At 36.5% G+C, this 18310-nt stretch overlaps 1 protein-coding gene across 2 annotated transcripts in view; it reads right to left on the bottom strand.

Moving 5' to 3' along the window:
* TENM2 (teneurin transmembrane protein 2) overlaps positions 1–18310 on the bottom strand; it is a 1969530-nt gene that overhangs the window by 1411062 nt on the left and 540158 nt on the right. Inside the window, exon 4 of one of the 2 annotated variants that reach the window (XM_040444168.1) lies at positions 17845–17891. The exons of the other annotated variant lie outside the window; for it this stretch is intronic. The gene's annotated coding sequence lies outside the window, so the exon portion shown is untranslated. The remainder of the gene's footprint in view (positions 1–17844; positions 17892–18310) is intronic. 2 annotated transcript variants of the gene reach the window in all.

The raw sequence follows: 18310 nt of genomic DNA, 5'->3' as shown, positions 1-18310 counted from the left end.
AACAACTATTTTCAAGTTAATTCTGACCAGCATAACCACTTCATTTAAAGGCATCCTGTGAGAAAGACCAATATACAAAACTAACTGAAATACAGGTGGTCCAGTTGAACAGCTGACTGAGCCAATAGAAGCCTGCTCACTTTCCTCTATGAACAAAGTTTGAAAACCACTTTGGTAGAAAAGAGCTTCTACATTCAGATGGCTAACACATACATGAAAAGATGCTCAACATCACTCATCACCAGGGAAATACAAATCAAAACCACCATGAGATACCATCTCACCCCTGTCAGAAAGGCTAAAATTAACAACACAGGAAACAATGGATGTTGAGAACGTGGAGAAAGGGAAACCTTCTTACATTGTTGGTGGGAATACAAACTGGTACAGCCACTCTGGAAGACAGTATGGAGGTTCCTCAAAAAAGTTAAAAATAGAACTTCCCTACCACCCAGCAACTGCACTACTAGGTACTTACCCAAAGGACACAAAAATACTGATTTGAAAGGGCACATGCACTCCAATGTTTATAGCAGCATTATCAACAACAGCCAAATTATGGAAAGAGCCTAAACTTCCATCGACTGATGAATGGACAAAGAAGATGTGGTACACATATACAATGGAATTACTCAGCCATCAGAAAGAATGATATCTTATCATTTGCAATGATGTGGATCGAGCTAGAGCGTATTATGCTAAGTGAAATAAATCAGAGAAAGACAAATATCATATGATTTCACTCACATGTGGAATTTAAGAACCAAAACAAATGAACACAGGGTAAGGGGGAAAGAAAGAGAAGGAGGCAAACCATAAAAGACTCTTAACGATAGAGAACAAACTGAAGGTTGGGGGAGGAAGGTGGGGAATGGGTATTAAGGAAACCACTTGTGATGAGCACTGGGTGTTGTATGTAAGTGATGAATCACTAAATTCTAGACTTGCAACAAATATTACAGTACATGTTAACCAGAATTTAAACAAAAACTTTAAAAAAAAGCTTCTATATTTCCACCCTTGTTCATTCCTGCCTTATTCTTATCAGAGAGTTTCGAACTATGTCAGGCTATTGAGGCTCTTGCAACAATAGCAGCAGTCTCTACTGCACCGCACACATAATTAACCACTTTGCACCTGAGTTTCCTTGGCTATAGAAATGAATGGTTGAACTAGATAATTTCTATATATGGCAGGCATTCTCTGAAGTGGCCCCCAGTGAACTACCTCTTGGTTTCCATGTGCTTTGTAAATCCCTCTCTTTGGTTCCAGCTCTTTGAGTGTAGGCTGGACCTAGCAATGTAATGAAAAGAGAAATGAGAAAGATAGGTGGTACTTCTGAGATTATGGTACAAATGCTGTGATCTCTCTTTCTCCCTCTCTCATTCATATTCTCTCTTTCTCATTCATAATCTCTCTCTCTCTCTCCTTCATGCTTTTACTGTCTTAAAAGGAATCTTCCAAGTTGTGAATAGCCCTAGGGAGAAGTCCATATGGCAAGGAACTGATTTTTCTGGCTAAGAGCCAGCAAGAACCAGAGTCCTGCCAATGGCAATGTGAGTGAACGTGGAAGGGATGCTTCCTCCCCTGAAATGAATGAATTCCCAGTCAACACTTTGTAGCCTTCTGAGAGACTGTGAGGAGAGGACCAGCTAAAAGTGCCTGAATTCTCAACCCACAAAAGCTTAAACTAATAAATGCTTGTTGTTTTAAGCAGTACAGTTTGGAGGTAATTTATTACACGGCCATAGACAACTACACATAACAAATAATCATTCCTTTTATTTCTAAGGTTCTTTTTTTAAAAAAAAAACAGGTATTTAATGAGCATTTGTGGTTGTCTATGAATGCAAAGGAAAGCTCAATAATTTAAGGAAAAATTTACTCTGATTTTGAATTTTAATTACCCTTTGGAAAATCCATTATTCTTGGTTGTAATCCTAATCCTTTAGATACTGGAATGAACTATAGATACTGAGCCTGCCTCCGAATCAGACATTCCCCTCTCCTCCTGTCCTTTACAGTATCTGATACAGAAGATGCTGACATTTTGTATTAGGGATCCCATTGCTACTACTGCTGGTGAAGCTGAATTCAGCTTGGAGCAGAAACCATTCTCTTCTCTCGAAAAGTATAAACCCAGAGGCCCTTTAAGAATGAAAGTGAAATGACTGAGGATATTTTGGCCAAATCAAATTGTGTGAATGTAAAGAGAAGCCATGCTTGTCCTACTACTTTGTGTGGCCTAAGCTCATAGTTTGGGCCCAGTGACCATGACTGATTTGGGTCTTTGTGAACTATCAGTCAAAATAAATTCTGTTAATATGCTATTTTTGTATAGTCTCTGATTGTTAGGAGATATTTTATTTTGTAGCCCATTAATTAGATTAATTATTATATGTTACTCCTTCAAGTCCCCGCCCTCACATTGTATAATCTCCTTGAAGAAAAATGCAATACTTTCTCTACCTTTACAAAATGAAACAATAAGCATTAAAGAGGTATTTAAACTGCAAGTGCTATATGAAAGAATAGGATTATTATTTTGTATATTTCCTAGTACCAATTACTTTGTTACCCTAAGAAGCATTCCATTATTATTTGTTGAATGAAATAATACTCTAATATAAAACACACTATTCTCTCTTCCAAAAATTTCAGTCTCACTCCCACCTGCAAATAAAGCATAACTGTTTCCATCAGTTGTTTTTTTTCTTTAGAATCCTAGTTAGAACAACCAACTCTAACATCAAAACAACTCTAGCACATGAGACAAATTTCCTAATAAAACATGTAAGAAACAATATCAATTTAACCACACAAAAAATCTGATCTTCTTTTGTGATGTGCCTCTGAGCACTTTTTCTGTGGACCACACATATAGCTCTACCTGTCCGTTTCATATTAATATTCACATCTGGGGAAAGATGAAAATTCCCTCTATGTAGTTTAATGTGGAACTAGAGGTACCTGTGCAAAGTCAGTTGTCTTTGCTTTTGATCTGTAAGTTTGGAGGACATGAAGACAATTTCCCGGCTTCTGGCTGATAGGCCTGCTCTTTGGAAAAACTGCATGGTGGAAGAGAGTTATGAAGACTCTTGACATCATGTGATGGTGTCAGAAAAACAGAAAGTCACATTAGTAGGTGATTATGCTGACAATCAACCAGAGTAACCTAGCACCCACTTTTGATTAGATATTAGATGATGGAATTGACAGACTCAAGATGGATTATGAAGATGTGCAACAGAGTGGCACCACAAGTGAGCGAAACTGACATGAATTTCCTTCTGGAGTGTATTCAGCGATGCCTAATTTTTCTAAAGCTGAAAAGCAAAACCCAGGTATACTACTTAGCATAGCTTCTTCACTATGATAACCTATTTTCTTATAAGAGAAAACATTAGAGTTTCTAAAAGCAGATACTTAATGAAACAATACATCCTAATACCAAATACGAGATGGGATTTAGAAGATTACTATTTAATTCTCCTTACTTTGTTTGGGAGCTTTTTAAATATATATCTATATATCTATATATCTATATCTATATATCTATATATCTATATATAGATATATAGATATATAGATATAGATATATAGATCTATATCTTTGTTTGGGAGCTTTTTAAATATATATCTATATATCTATATCTATATATTTATATATATATCTATATATCTATATATAGATATATAGATATATATATAGATATATAGATATATATATGTATAATTCTTAAACTGTAAGCTGTTATAACGGTTGTTTACAAATCACTTAACTTACTCACATAGGAAGCCAAATATTAAAATGCGTCAAAAAAGAGCAGCCACCAGTCTTTGCTGCACATTAATTCACCTGGGGAAAATTTTCAGAATAGAGATTCCATAGACCATATTGAATGAGAAACTCCAGGGATGAGAGCCAGAAATGTGTATTTCTAAAAGTTGAAGAATTCATTAAAATATATACCTGGGCATCTTGATGGAACAAAAAGGGAATTCAATGCTTGAATCTATGCTTCTGTCCAGAAAACTACTACCTCATTCCTGCCTTCTCTAAAGCCAGTGATTTTGTTTCTCGAAACTATATCTCCATCTTGTAATACACCACCCGCCATCCCCACTTTCTGGAGCATACAATGCTCAAAATGATGCTTCCTTCCAAGCACCAGAAAGACTCTGGTTCCTATGGGTTTCTGAGTCATACATGCTCCCAGACATCTGAGACTTGTCTGGATTTGTCTCTGGGAAGGTTCTCTTCTCTTCTGCTAGTATCTTAAAGAAAGAAGTGAAAGGAACTTTTAGGTGAATGGAATCTGCTCCCCAAGCTTATCTGTGATCCATCTGTCATTTGCATCAATTTAGCCTTCTCTGGGGACTGTTAATCAACAGGCCTGAAAAAAATATTACTTTTTGTCAACAAAAAGTTGTCTCTTCTGTTGAGAGACAATTCTCTGTTTCTGCACGTTTCCTATCAATTTTTATTCTATCGTTTTCAAGGATGTTTATGTAGCAAAGAAAATTAGAAGACAGAGATGCTGTCTCTCTCTGGGGCAGAAGGCAGATTTGTTTCCTGACTAGGATAATGAAGATAACATCTTCCTTTGGGCAAAGGTTGAGAAGGCCCAGCGCTTTATAAAACTGGGGGTTTTCTAAGCTTTGGACTCCTCAGTTGTGGTAAAGTCCACTGTGTGGGCAACATCCACCCGGGCCACTCCACACTGCCCTTGGGGTCAAGGGGACCCAGTGAGAATATCAAATTCAGGATTCTTGCTGTATCCCATAGTAATACACCTTTTTTTTTTTTCCTGAGCCATAAGTCTTGTGTGACAGTACCCATGGAATAGTAGCTGACTAACTTGTTAATAAATTAGGACTAAATTATAAGCCCTTCACACTCCTTTAGAATACCAATTAAGTCCCTGGACTCTACTGGACACCATGTCACTGAGTCCCAGTTCTACCTCTTACTAATTATATATCTTACTAACTACACTGCATACTAGCTAAGTCACTAACATTGGGACTTACTAGCTATGCCACTGACTAGCTAAGGGAGTTTGGCGGTAACCATAGCAATGATAATAACAAACACAATTATAACAGTGACATTAATAATAGTTAATGTTTGTTAATTTTATTCTAGATACTATGTGCAGTATTTTAAAGATCTTAGCTCATTCAATCACCGATGCCATGTAAAAAACGGAATATCAATTGCTATCACAATTCTTTCTCACAGCATTATTGTGAAGATCAAAAGGAAATATTGATAGTAAAACACATTGGGAGCTGTAAACACAAATTCAAAAGTAAATCTATTTTCTTCTCTTTATTCACCTGGATCTCACGCTGGGCCCTTTTATCTCCTTCTTTGCACTTACCCTGTCGTCTGTCTGTAATGCTTTTCCCTTCTTCTTCTGCAGGCTCTTCTTCACCCTTCATGATTCAGCTCAAAAAAGGATTTTAAGGGGAACAGATTTTCTCCTCTAAACATGTTTCGTTCTTAAGCCAAAATATAACTCCTTTTGGCTTCTTGGGTGAGGAAAGTGTTCACCCTTCTTTCCAACCCCATTTCTCACTTATGTTCATGGGAGGCAGAGTGACAAGTTTTGCGGTAAGAGGAAAAGCGCTCTTGCACATTCGTTTTCCTCTTTGAGGCTCTCGCTGAAACTAGCCGTCTGGAGGCCCACACAGATTTGAGACATCGAGGGAGCTCTACCCTAGCTGAGGGAGCTGGCAGTGGCCTGGCTCCTCTGCCAAAGACCAGGGGAATAAGCAGATCATCTGGGCTTGCCAGGGGGGCTGAGGACTGCAAGGAGCCCATGGCGGGCCTCTGTCTTAGTCACATCTCCAATCCCGCTTTCCTGTAATGAAGCTGGCTATTTTATTGCTGTCGCACTCTTATACTCATTTGTCAATTGCTTTGGAAGCCAAAGGGGAGGAGGCAGTGAATAATAGGCATGTCCTGAAAAAATGCACACCAGCCTCCCTTACCTCTTCCAGCAATATTCTTAGAGAACAATAGGGCACTGATTTTCCTGTTTACCTGCTGTTTTGTGGTACAACTGAGCCAGAGATGGAACCAATTAGTGCCTGTATCTTTGTATCTAGCAGTGTTTGTTACACAGTACACAGTACTGTGTATTGAGTACTTTGTATTGAGCATGTAGCAGGCACTCTGTAAAGGGAAGAATGCAACAAACTCCCAGAGGTTCTCTGAGCATCTTCTTGGTTTGCCATTGCAGCACTAACATTTAAATCTTTGCCCCATTCCAGAGAACATATAATACTTGATAGATCTGCACCAAAAACAGAGCAAGAAGATCACATTTCACTGGGGAGATTCAATGTTTTTTTTTTTTCCCTGTGTTCCTCTTCTACAAATGGCAAGTTATCAGTGTGAGATTTCAGAATGTCAAACAGTCATTGGCTTCTAAGCCATGCCAGAATATTCTAAAAAATGAAAACCAATTTCTTACCAGTGATATTTCACTTTATGATACCAAAAGATTTCTTAGTCAAAAAAAAAAAAAACAATAAAAAACAAAAAAAAAACATATGGCAATGAAGAGTAATTCTTATCTCTCCAAGAATACCATTGCCTATTAAAACAATGAAGAGATAGACAAAAGAGGGCACACTTCAAAACTCTCCAGACTCTTTGTGTCGATTACATGCTCTGCCTTTCTGGTCTCTACCCTGTAAGACTAGATCTACATCCTTACATATGTTACTGAAAATATGGAAGTGGGTGCTGGTGTGCTCAGGGCTTAACACTAAGCATTTGTCCTTGAATGTGGAAACTTAAAACTGAGCCCTTAAGTCCTAAGGCAATCTGAGATTACAGTTTCCAAAATACACTTTGAGAATGGAAATCTTAATTTTTAACTACTGTTTATTGAATGTTACTACATGGTAGGTGTTTTATGCATAGCATCTCATTTAACCTTCACAACCACCCTATGAGGGCAATAATATTATTACCAGTTTACAGATAGAGAAATTTTGATAGAGGAGTTTTGATAACTGGCTCAAGTAAAAAGGTCCACAGAAGGACCAGGATTAAAACCTTTATCTTGTTGATCCCCAAAGTTAACCTTCCTCTCTCTGGCTAATTTCTTTAAGAATGATCTATCTCATGTGCAACTTTTCAAGAATTCATATTGGTAAATGCCTTGAACTAGTTAGTTGAGAAACTGAAATTCAACTCATAGTTCAAGTTGCACCAGTAATTTGTACTATGTATCCACAGAAGGGAGGTCCCATAGGACAGCAGATAAATGTATAGATTCTGTGAATTTACAGCCCTGGGTTTGAATGATGTAGAGCAAGTAACTTTCTCTCAAGAAACTGTAAATGACAACAGTATTTTATTTTTAGGGTTTTTGTGATTATCAATGGCAATGAAGTGTTTAGAAAAATGATTGGCCCTCAGAAAGTTGTCAGTATATGTTAGAAATTAAACTGTATGGTTTAAATGAAGAAATCCCATTGTAATTCTGATGGGTTTTTAGATGAACTCTCCTATGGATGCATTTTTTTAAACAATATCTCACCCGGTAAAATACATTATACTGAAAGTTATAAAAGAGAAACCAAGAGCTTTACGGAAATTTATATAGACTAAAAGTCCTTTTTAAGCATATCTATTTTCCTGAATGCTACATTGATACATAGAGAAACTATAAGGTCCAAGCTCATGACTTCCCAAATGGTGGCATTGGAATATTCGTATGAACTCTAGAAAGTGTAACTAGAATTGTAACTTGAAGACAGATCAGCTCCTAACCTTGTTGATCAGCTGCTACTGAGGTTTGAAAGTGGCCGTGGAGAAGGAGAAAAATATCTCTTAAGGTCTCAAAAAAAAATCCTAACACATGGAGACTAGCACACTTGTTATTCCACCAGATTTCTCCACACCTGCATGCATATAACACATCATTTTAAAAACTCACTAACAACATTTGAAATTGGATTCATTTTAACTTGGAAAAAAAATACCAAGAAAACTGCTAGTTATCAGTAGCCAAAAAGGAAGACTCTTCCATACAAGGAACAATTTCTGGATTTCTGTAAAAGCTAATTTTGTCCTTCTTCTTCTTTTATTTATATTACAGATATTTTGCAAGTTCCATAAGAATCCATCCCACACAAGACAGTGAATCTATGTGCCACAGAAGACTGAATTTCCTTGGTATTTCACAGTTACCGAAACACCTGTGCTAAATACTTTTCTGTGTATCAGCTGTGAAAACTCACTGTTTCAATAGCCCTCCAAATTTTTCATTTATTCCCCATGGTGGGGGATTCTGGGTGTCTCATAATGGGTTATTGTTAAATGCTTGGAAGAATAGTGGTTCAAGGGCTTTATAATGGATTTTTTATTAAGCACTAGCAAATTTCACCTACACTCCTTATAGACACTCACTTCTACCTCTTCTGAGATGCCTCCTTATCTGGAAATTAATTAAGCAGAAACTAGATGGGCACAAATACCATAGCATTCTGAAGCTTAATTAGCAAATGCTTTTTAACTTCACAACAGGTCTTAGCCTTGTTGGCTACTTTGTTTCTTAAGAGAGGAGAAAGCCAAGCGGTATTATTCTTTGCTTCCTTTCAGAGAGGAAACAAGCATGAAAATTTAAAAATAGATCAAGGGACGCTCAGAGGGCAGCTCCCTAGCAACCCGGCTGCTTTGCTGGTATGCTAACGCAAGTGGCCTGCATTCTGCTAGTCGGGTCAGCAAGCCACTCCCACTGATAGCAAAACCAGGGAGGGAAGGGGTGGGGTACAGGCAGGGAGGGGACACACTCAGGTACGAGAAAAGAACACACATATTTTACCCAGTCGCCTGCAGTCTGATGAATGGGGAGGCCAGTGACTGTGCTCAGCAAGTTTCTCAACTGCACTCCCTAGAAGAGCTTCCCACCCACCCATTCCCTGGGGGTCAAGCATAGAGGCTGGAGGTGGGAGAGCTGTTGGTCATCAAAGACCCATGAGAAGAGAAATAATTTCTGAAATGTTTGCTGTTGGACAAACATCACAGTTCTGCCTTTTCTTTATTAGATCCCAAAGAAAAAAAATGAAAAGATGGAATGTTTATTGATAGTCTTTGTGCCTGGTGCCGTGGAGCTTGTTTTTAAGGCTCTGATGCGGAGGGGGAAAAATCCTGCATGTCATATAGCTGCAGAGTACAGGCGCCCTGGTGCACACTGTGAAAATATCATAGAAAAATATGACATCAAACTGTCTGCCTAAAATGATACCATCTCTTATTAAAATAAAAAGAAGAAAGGTAGAGAGACTAACAATGTATTTCCTTTTCTCCCTTAGACTTCACACAAGGAGTTACCTGGATGTTCAAGATGTTAAAACATGTCCGCGTGTCAAAAGTGGAATAATTAAGCATTCAATGCCAGCCCATTAACCAGATGTGTTCCCTCTCCCAACCTTTATTTATTTATTTATTTTGGCTTGCTTATTCAAGAAGTCTTTTGAAGGAAAATGTCAAATAAATTACTCATACTCAACATATTTTTCCTTCCTCTGTCCCTCAGTCTGCCCTCTCCCCTTCCCCCACACTTCCTTTCTTCCTTGGTTCCAAGACAGCAGCCTCAAATGGTTAGCCATTCACTACTTTTCAGACAAATATTTTTCCTTGACTTTTTTTTAAATAGTGAAAAATATGGCAATAAAAAGTAAAATAAAGAATATAATGATTATTCATGTTTCCAATAAGTCAGTTTAAAGAATAAAATCTTACAAATGCTACTGAATTGCATGCTTTTATTTCTCAACTGCATTTCATTTTCATGCAATTAAAGGTAACCCTTCTCCAGAACTTGGTACATATGATCTCCAAGCATCTCTTTACATTTTCATTCTACATGTATCTGTAAACAATATTGTTTTTCATGTTTTCAAACTTATGTGTTGCTATACTGTACGACTCCCTTATTTTATTCTGCAACTTGCTTTTTTTTAACTCAAAATTGTGTTTTTGAGATTTATCCATGTTAGCACATTTGTTTTCAGTTCATATACTGTCTGCTTGAATAAATATAACACAATTTAATTATATACTCATTTTAAATATCTAAGTCCTAGTTTCCATTTTTGGTACAATCATAAACAATGCTGGTGTTATCATTCTTGTTCAGGTATAAATTCTTATCTGCTTGGAACAAATATGTCCAATATAGATGTTGTCGCCTCCCTACACCTTCTATGACAACCTATTGTGTCATTTTTTTTTTAAGTTTAAATGTTTCACACTCTTCTTAGGTACTACTACTATGCTCTATGTTGATATAATATACTTCCCATTGTAATCGTCTGAAGTAGACTCCATCATAAGAAAGAAGAAACTGGAGTCGTGAGAACTCAATGAACTGCCAACTATAGAAAACACAGATCTAAGTGCGAAATCTATGTTCTAAACCACCATTTTCTACTGCTGCCCATAGACAGAAAACTCATTCCACTGGCCTTCCAATGTTTTACGCTGAGCACTCTTGTGTCAAGGTGTCTCAGTGGGTTTAGAGGCTGACTCAATTTTGGCTCAGGTCATGACCTCAGAGGTGTGAAAAGTCATGAGATCAAGCCTGGAGCTCCAGCTGGGCATAGAGCTTGCTTAAGACTCTTTCTCTCCTTCCCCCTCTGCCTCTCCCCTGCATGCTCTCTTTCTAAACACACAAACAAACAAACAAAAAACCCAGAGCACTCTTCCAGGTGGAAATCCATTGAGTATGAGTCTAATAACTTCGTAAATGTACATGATATGCATTTAACACTGAACCAATTAAATTATATCATAAAAGTTATGGGAAATAGAGATTTAAAAGAATGAGGTAAGTATAAAACATTATATTATTTAATTGATTATGGCAATTAAAATTAGTTAAAATTGTAATTATTTATTAATGGTCCAAAATATCACGATCTTTCTAACATATATTAATAACTTTTACTAATGCCATTTATACTGCAGATAGTAGCATTATTTTGGCAGTCATCCTACTGCTTTTGTGGTTGTTTAGTAGAAGTTTAAAAATGAAGGAATGGTTGTATTTGGATATTAGGAAAATAAAAACATATTGTGGATTGATTAATTCTGTATCTATTCTTTATGGTGTACGTTCCTATATTTCAGGGTCTAGAATATCATCATCATCATCATCATCATCATCATTATCATTATCATCTTTAATATATTTTAATGAAGACAATGTGACTTAATATTCTCTTTGTGTTATGGTGACTCACAGGTCTGGTTCCTAGCTTTTTGTTGTTGTTTTTTTAAAGTTATGTGTTTTCAATCATTGTCGTTGGTAAAAAGGAAACTGCACAAATCATGGACTATGCTTACTAAGTCATGATGTCCATTTTCAATCCCACCCACCAATTATGGAAGAGTATTTTTGCTTAAATGTAGCTCATAAATTTTAATATTCTTTAATATCACTCTGTTATTCTTACAAACTATTCATAAAGTGTTACCAATATTTTATTTGTAAAAGATTAGTTCAAAACCCAAATTAAAGTATTATTTTGAAGATCGTTAAGTAGATTTGAAGATATCATATCCAAATTTTTTAGTGCTCTGACGTGAGTTTTTTTTTTAATGTGACATTGCTTTGAAAAGCAGCTAAACGGACTTTCAGTGTAGACATTTAAAAATACCGTATTTCAAAATGCATTCCCAGAGCAAGAGTTTTTAAAAATATGTACTTCTTTCATACCTATTGTGAAAATATCACCAAAGAGACTCTTCGAGTGTGCCTTTTAAAAATATATGTCTACTAGGTAACACACTAACAGAGAACTCATCTTTCAATTCAATAACACTTTTAAGAACTTTGCTAAAAGAGAATCTGAGAATCTCTCTGAGGAACAAAAGTCCTTATAATCAATCTCCATTTCATTACATAGTGTGTAAAGACTCTTCTATATTTTAATAGTCTTGCTTTTATAAAATTAGCCACATTGTTGATAATCTATATTCATATGTGCATTTGTAGTTTATCCCTGGATGAGCTGGTGAATAAACTTTTGTCTGGTGACTTTTCTATAACCTTAATCCTGAATAGTTTTTTTATTTTAGTCAACGAAGCTTTGTCATCAGAAATTCCACCTACTGATATAATCCCACACTTTTCCATAAAACATAGTTTGTATTAGAAAAGCTGTGCAATAGTGAAAAATAACTCCTTGGGAACATCTTTCTTCAATGGCTAAAAAAAATATAATTTTTGTAAAAGAGTGTTGAATAAATATTAGCAAATACCATAAATTGGGGCAAATTATAGTATCTTTACTTTCATTACACTGCATAAATCAGTTCCACAGTTCATAATTCAAAATGATGGTTATTTCTTCTAATATTTATTGATATTTTAAAGTATGTATTGACAAGTATATTTTAGTTTCTACTCCATATTATTTTTTATATTATTTCAGTTATTGTTTGCAGTAGCTGGAAGAACAGGTTTGTGGCTTTTTTTTTAATTTCTTGCTTTTAAGAAACTTCAAAATAGGCTTTTCGACATTAATCATTAAGTACAATAAAATTTTATAAGGTGCTGGAATGAGCATTGTATGTCTTTTAATATCCCTGAAATAACTCTAGGGTTTGCCTTCAAGCAACTCTAAAGTTTGCCTTCATGTTCCAGATGGTTAATTTCTAAATGTCTCACTAATTGTGATGGCCTCACTCTACTAACATTAGCTCATGTCTCAAGGCACAACACACACAGTGCAAAGTTGATCCTTGGCGATAGTAAACATATATCTATCAGAATATCAGATATTCTTCTTGATAAATTAAATTTGTGGACCCTAACTTTTCACTTAGTCAAATGTTATTAGATAATCATTATTTGTTTGCTTGTGTTATACCTGGTATTGTGGCTTCTGAAGATCTCATTCTAAGTACGAGAAGTGTCCTTTCAATTTCAACTGCTCATTTCTGCTTCTACTATTAGTATTTTATCATCTTCAATCTACAGTTTCTTCACAAGAACCCATTTACGCGATTTGCCCTTTTTAGTTTAGTTAAAACTTGTCGATATACACTGCAAATCCATTTAGCAGAGCATATGTAAATTGCAATATGTCTCAATGTGTTAAATGAAGAAGACAAAGGAGTGAGTGGGCCTCTTCAACACCCCTATCACATGGATTTCCCACTCTTCCCCAAGGATGCTTCAGATTAACTTGTATACAAAATGTTATTAAAGCTAATTCCATTCTTTATATTTATTAAATAGTAAACACAAGTATAATTTCTAATATTTGCATCCTATGCCTTGGGGTATATGCAGCTGCCTTTATCCTAATCTAATATTCGCATCCTATGCCTAATTTAAGAGTCTCAAACCCAGGTTGAAATTTATTCACGCGTTCAACAAGTGTTTGTTCAATGCTCATCACATGCCAGGCATAGTGACAATTGTTAGGAACACTCCCAAAAGTAAAAGAGGGAAGGATCCATTTTCATGGAATTTGCCATCTAGTGGAAGAAAAGACAACTAAGTTAAAGCAAAAAAAGAATTATATATATTATATATATTATATATATTATATAATAAATATAATTAGTGACCTGATGGACACGAACATGAGTCAGAGTATAGATAAAGTTTAGGTAATATGATCAAGGAAGATTTCTTTGAAGAGACTTGCAAGATGAGAGGAAGATGGCATTGTGAAGAGCTGGGAAAACAGGATTCCAAGCAACAGAGAATACAGTTAGATCAGAGTGGGAAAGAGTCAATACCAATCTCTCTAAAGATACATTTTAGGTGTAGTGAGGACAATGGAACTTCTGGTGTAGTGAGGACACTCTGGTGTAGTGAGAACTTCTTCTGTAGTGAGGACAATGGAACTTAGGTGTATAGGACAATGGAACTTGGGGAATCCAGGGAGGGTAGCCCTATGGGCAGTGGAGACGCTCGTTCTTGTAGCCCCATGGTAACCAGAAAGGAAGGTAAAACCTGGAAGGCATGTAATTGCTACAAAAACTGCTTCAGGAGCCCTAGAAGAAAAGCCTAGGAACTTCTTCTTTTTTTTTTTAATATTTATTTATTTTTGAGAGAGAGAGAGAGAGAGAGAGCACACAAGTGGGGAAGGGCAGAAAGAGAGGGAAAGACAGAATCTAGTGGGACTAGAACTCATGAACTGTGAGATCATGACCTGACCTGAAATCAAGAGTGGGACACTTAATCAACTGAGTCACCCAGCACCCCATGCCTGGGAACTTGTAAAACACTTGGTGTTTGGTGGGGGATAAGGGAGGTCTAATGAGACAGCAAAAGTGGGTGAGGATTAATAGAAAAAAATAAAAAGTAAAGTAAAAGGTTATGAGCAACAGCTGCTTCCTATTTATTTACAGCAGACTGGATAAGACACTGGCTTTGATGTTAGAAAAATCTAGGTTTAAATGCCAGCTCTGCCATTTGCCACCTGAATTATCCTGAGATAATTTATTTCACCTTTCCAAGTGTCAGTTTAATATATCTATAAAATATGAACAAAAACAGTATCTGCCCACATAGGCTGCATGGTAAATATCTGGTTAGTTAATACGTGTACCGTGTTTAACACAGTTTCAGGCACATAAAAGTACCTGATGAATTTTAGCTATTAGTATCATTAAGTCACAGGTAGCATAAAATACTTACTGTCTCTTGGAAATCTAAGAGAGAGCAAACCTCTAAGTGAAGGGATGGGTTCTTTCAATGTTAGCAATCTTATTCTGCAAGTAAGAAGACATTGTTTTATAGACTGAGTCATCCCTTTTGGAAGTAGAATACTGTCATCACAGAACAAAAAGCACCAAGTCACTGAGAAAGAAAGAACACCCACAGATACCATTTACAGTTTGCTGAAAGAAGTGCTGCCCTCATTTACTAAAACACTAATAAGTGGTTTTTAAATTACTCTTTCATATGGTGATACTGTATATCATTCACCTTTTCCAGCTCTGTGAATGACAGTACTCCAAACAATATGTTTCAAAGACAGTAAAGAGGCATAGGATGGACATAAGGTTATAAATGAGCATTTACACATACGGTTTAATTTTAAAGCGATGGGGTCACCCTTAACTCAGAGTTTTTCTCTCTTGCCAGCTACCATGACTGAAATTCTACCATTGGATTTCATTCTGTCCTTCTATCCTTTGTTTAACAATTTACCATCATAAAAGATACAACAGAATTTTTAGCCAAAACTTTACCAAATAGCCCATCACCTTGTCTTAGGAAAAGATGATGTGACCCTTAAATAAATGGGAAAGAAGAGTTGGGTGGGGGTGTTGCAGAAAAGGCAAACAATACTACAAGGGACCATATTTCCAATTGCATCTACACAGGAAAAAATAAGACAGCTGCCAGTAATGCCTTGTATCTTGGATACCCAATGCCCTTTGCTTCAGTTTTTTTTCTTAAGAAGAAATCTTAGCTAAAACATCTATTAAAATGGACCATGATCCCCAGAGGTCCAAAGACACTCTGCATTCTCTGACACAAAGCAATTTAAAATTTTATTAGACATACATTTATATAGAATCCAGATAACATGAAGCAGTTTTACATAATGATTTTTGGGGGAGACACATATAGATCCTCCCTTCCCTCTTTTTATCAAGGTGGATATTACATTATAGTTTTGTTTAAAAGTAATATTATTCAGTTCACAAAAAATGATGAGCCAGAAGTACTAAAATTACTTATTGCAGCAGCTTTGAAGTTTCACTTAAGACAATCTGTGGGCTCGAAGAAGGGATAATCTTTTGTGATTGCTACTTACTCCAAGGACGACATTCAAAAAACCAAACAAAACCAAACCAAAGTAGTTTTTAAATTCACTGATTTATACTTGTAGTCTTTTCTTTTAGTATCAATACCAAAGCTGAATTAGGGGCACTAACATTATAAATTCCAAGGACTTTGTTAAGTATTTTAAAAGCTTTATGTGAAGGGATGACTGAGTGGCTTAGCTGATTAAGTATCAACTCTTGATTTGGGCTCATGATCTCAGGGTTCATGAGTCTGAGCACCAGGTAGAGGCCTGCACAGAGTCCCACGTCACCAGCATGGAGCCTGCTTGGGATTCTGTCTCCCTCTCTTTTTGCCCCTCCTTTGCTTGCATGCTCACTTCCTCTCTCTCTCTCTCTCTCTCTCATAAATAAACAAGCAAGAAAACAAACAAACAAATAAATAAATAAAAGCTTTACATGAGACTGGCCACATTATTACTTATACTTTAACACTAAGCAAACTGGTTTTAGGGCCAAATTAAATGGAATAAGTCTGCTCCACCCTCACATGGTAAACAGCTGTAAAACCTGAACAGAATGAATGAAGCAACTATTTGAGGACTCTGAAAGATAGAGTAGCAAGTTGATTTGGGAAAGCCAAGAATTCACAGTACCATTGAATTGGCAATGAGCTTACCAATGTTTTTCTTGTTTCCCTCCATGTAATCTCAAAGTAACCTGACACCCAAAAGGGGCCACTGAGGTACAGACAGAGAGGGCTCCCTCTGATTCTGCCTGGAAGAGAGGAAAGAACTTTCAACACTTAGAGACAGGGCAGAAATCCCCATTTTTCTTTTGTTCATTATTTTCTCCATTTTCTCACATTCCAGCCCCTAAGGAATTCTGTGATATAGCAGCCATGGCAGAATGGGAGCCTGCAGGAGCCAAAAATCTGAGGGAAGAATACCTTCCTCTCTATTTGGTGGAGCTATGGTTCTCTGAGTATGGGGAGAACATTGGTATTTTGTTGTTGTTGTTCTGTTTTGTTTTGTTTTGTTTTGTTTTGTTTTGTTTGGTCTCTCTGTGCTCATGCAGCATGCCCTGGGATGCAGACATAATCACAGTAGTAGACAGCAGAGTTGGGGGTTGGGTACTAAAGCTCTAACACTTTGAATAGAAAACTACAGAGTTACTTCAAGAAGAGGGGAAATAGTAAGGAGACTTTACAGAAGAAGTTAGAGACAATAACACTATAAACTTCTTTATAAAAGACTCAGGTATGCATGCATCTGATTCTCATCAGTATATTAAACAATTTGAGAGCTCAACTAACAGACCACTACCCAGCACCCAAAATGGCCACTGTGTGGCACACAGGTAGAACATATCTGAACAGCACTAAAGACAATATGAATGCTGAAGGGACATTGAGGCCTCAGCCCAAAGAAGGCACATAGTAACTTGTAGCTTGAATTTAACTACACACAAAAAAAATGTGAACATTCTCCTTAGGATTTAATAAGACTCAAAATCTCATAATTTTGGAAATGTCCAGGACTTAGCCCCAAATTATCAGATATACCAAGAGCAAGGAAAAGATAATTTGTCTTTATGTGGGAAAAGACAATTAACAGACATTAGTGCCCAGATGACAGAAATTGGAATTATTTGATGAGGAATTTAAAGCATTAAAATGCTTCAACGAATTGTTGCAAATAGACTTGAAGCAAATGTAAAAGAGAAAGTCTCCTCAAAGAAAATAATGATAGGGGCGCCTGGGTGGCGCAGTCGGTTAAGCGTTCGACTTCAGCCAGGTCACGATCTCGCGGTCCGTGAGTTCGAGCCCCGCGTCGGGCTCTGGGCTGATGGCTGGGAGCCTGGAGCCTGTTTCCGATTCTGTGTCTCCCTCTTTCTCTGCCCCTCCCCCGTTCATGCTCTGTCTCTCTCTGTCCCAAAAATAAAAATAAAAACGTTGAAAAAAAAATTAAAAAAAAAAATAAAAAAAAAAGAAAATAATGATAAAGAATTAATTGGATTAATGAACTGAAAAAATACAATAAATGAAATTTAAAACTCACCAGATGGGCTCAGTAGCAGATAGGAGAAGACAGAGGAAACATTGAGTCTGCAGATAGAACAATAGAAATGATTCAATTTGGAAAAAAAAAAAAGATAAAATAAATTTTAAAAAATGAACAGAGTCTCGGGGACTTATGGGACAATAACAGAATATCTACAATTGTTTCAAAGAGAGGGGAAAGAGTACGGTACTAAAAAGATTTTGAATAATGGCAGAAAACTTCTCAAGTTTGGTGAAAGACATAAACATACAGCTCAAGAAAACTCAGCAAATCCCCAAAAGGAAAAAAAAAACACACAAAGAAACCCATGCTTCAAAACATAATTAAATGCTAAAATCAAAAGGCAAAGAAAAAAAAAACTTGAAAAACAGTATGTACCTATAGGAGTATAATGACAGGAATGACTGAGGATTTCTTTTCAGAAACCAATGGAGCCAAAAGGAAGTGCCACCATATGTTTAAA

The sequence above is a fragment of the Herpailurus yagouaroundi genome, unplaced genomic scaffold (genome assembly GCF_014898765.1).
Source record: "Herpailurus yagouaroundi ecotype Mexico unplaced genomic scaffold, PumYag 29, whole genome shotgun sequence".
NCBI lineage: Eukaryota > Metazoa > Chordata > Mammalia > Carnivora > Felidae > Herpailurus > Herpailurus yagouaroundi.
The sequence above is the reverse complement of the archived record's forward strand: the minus strand, read 5'-3'. Positions and strand labels throughout refer to the sequence as shown.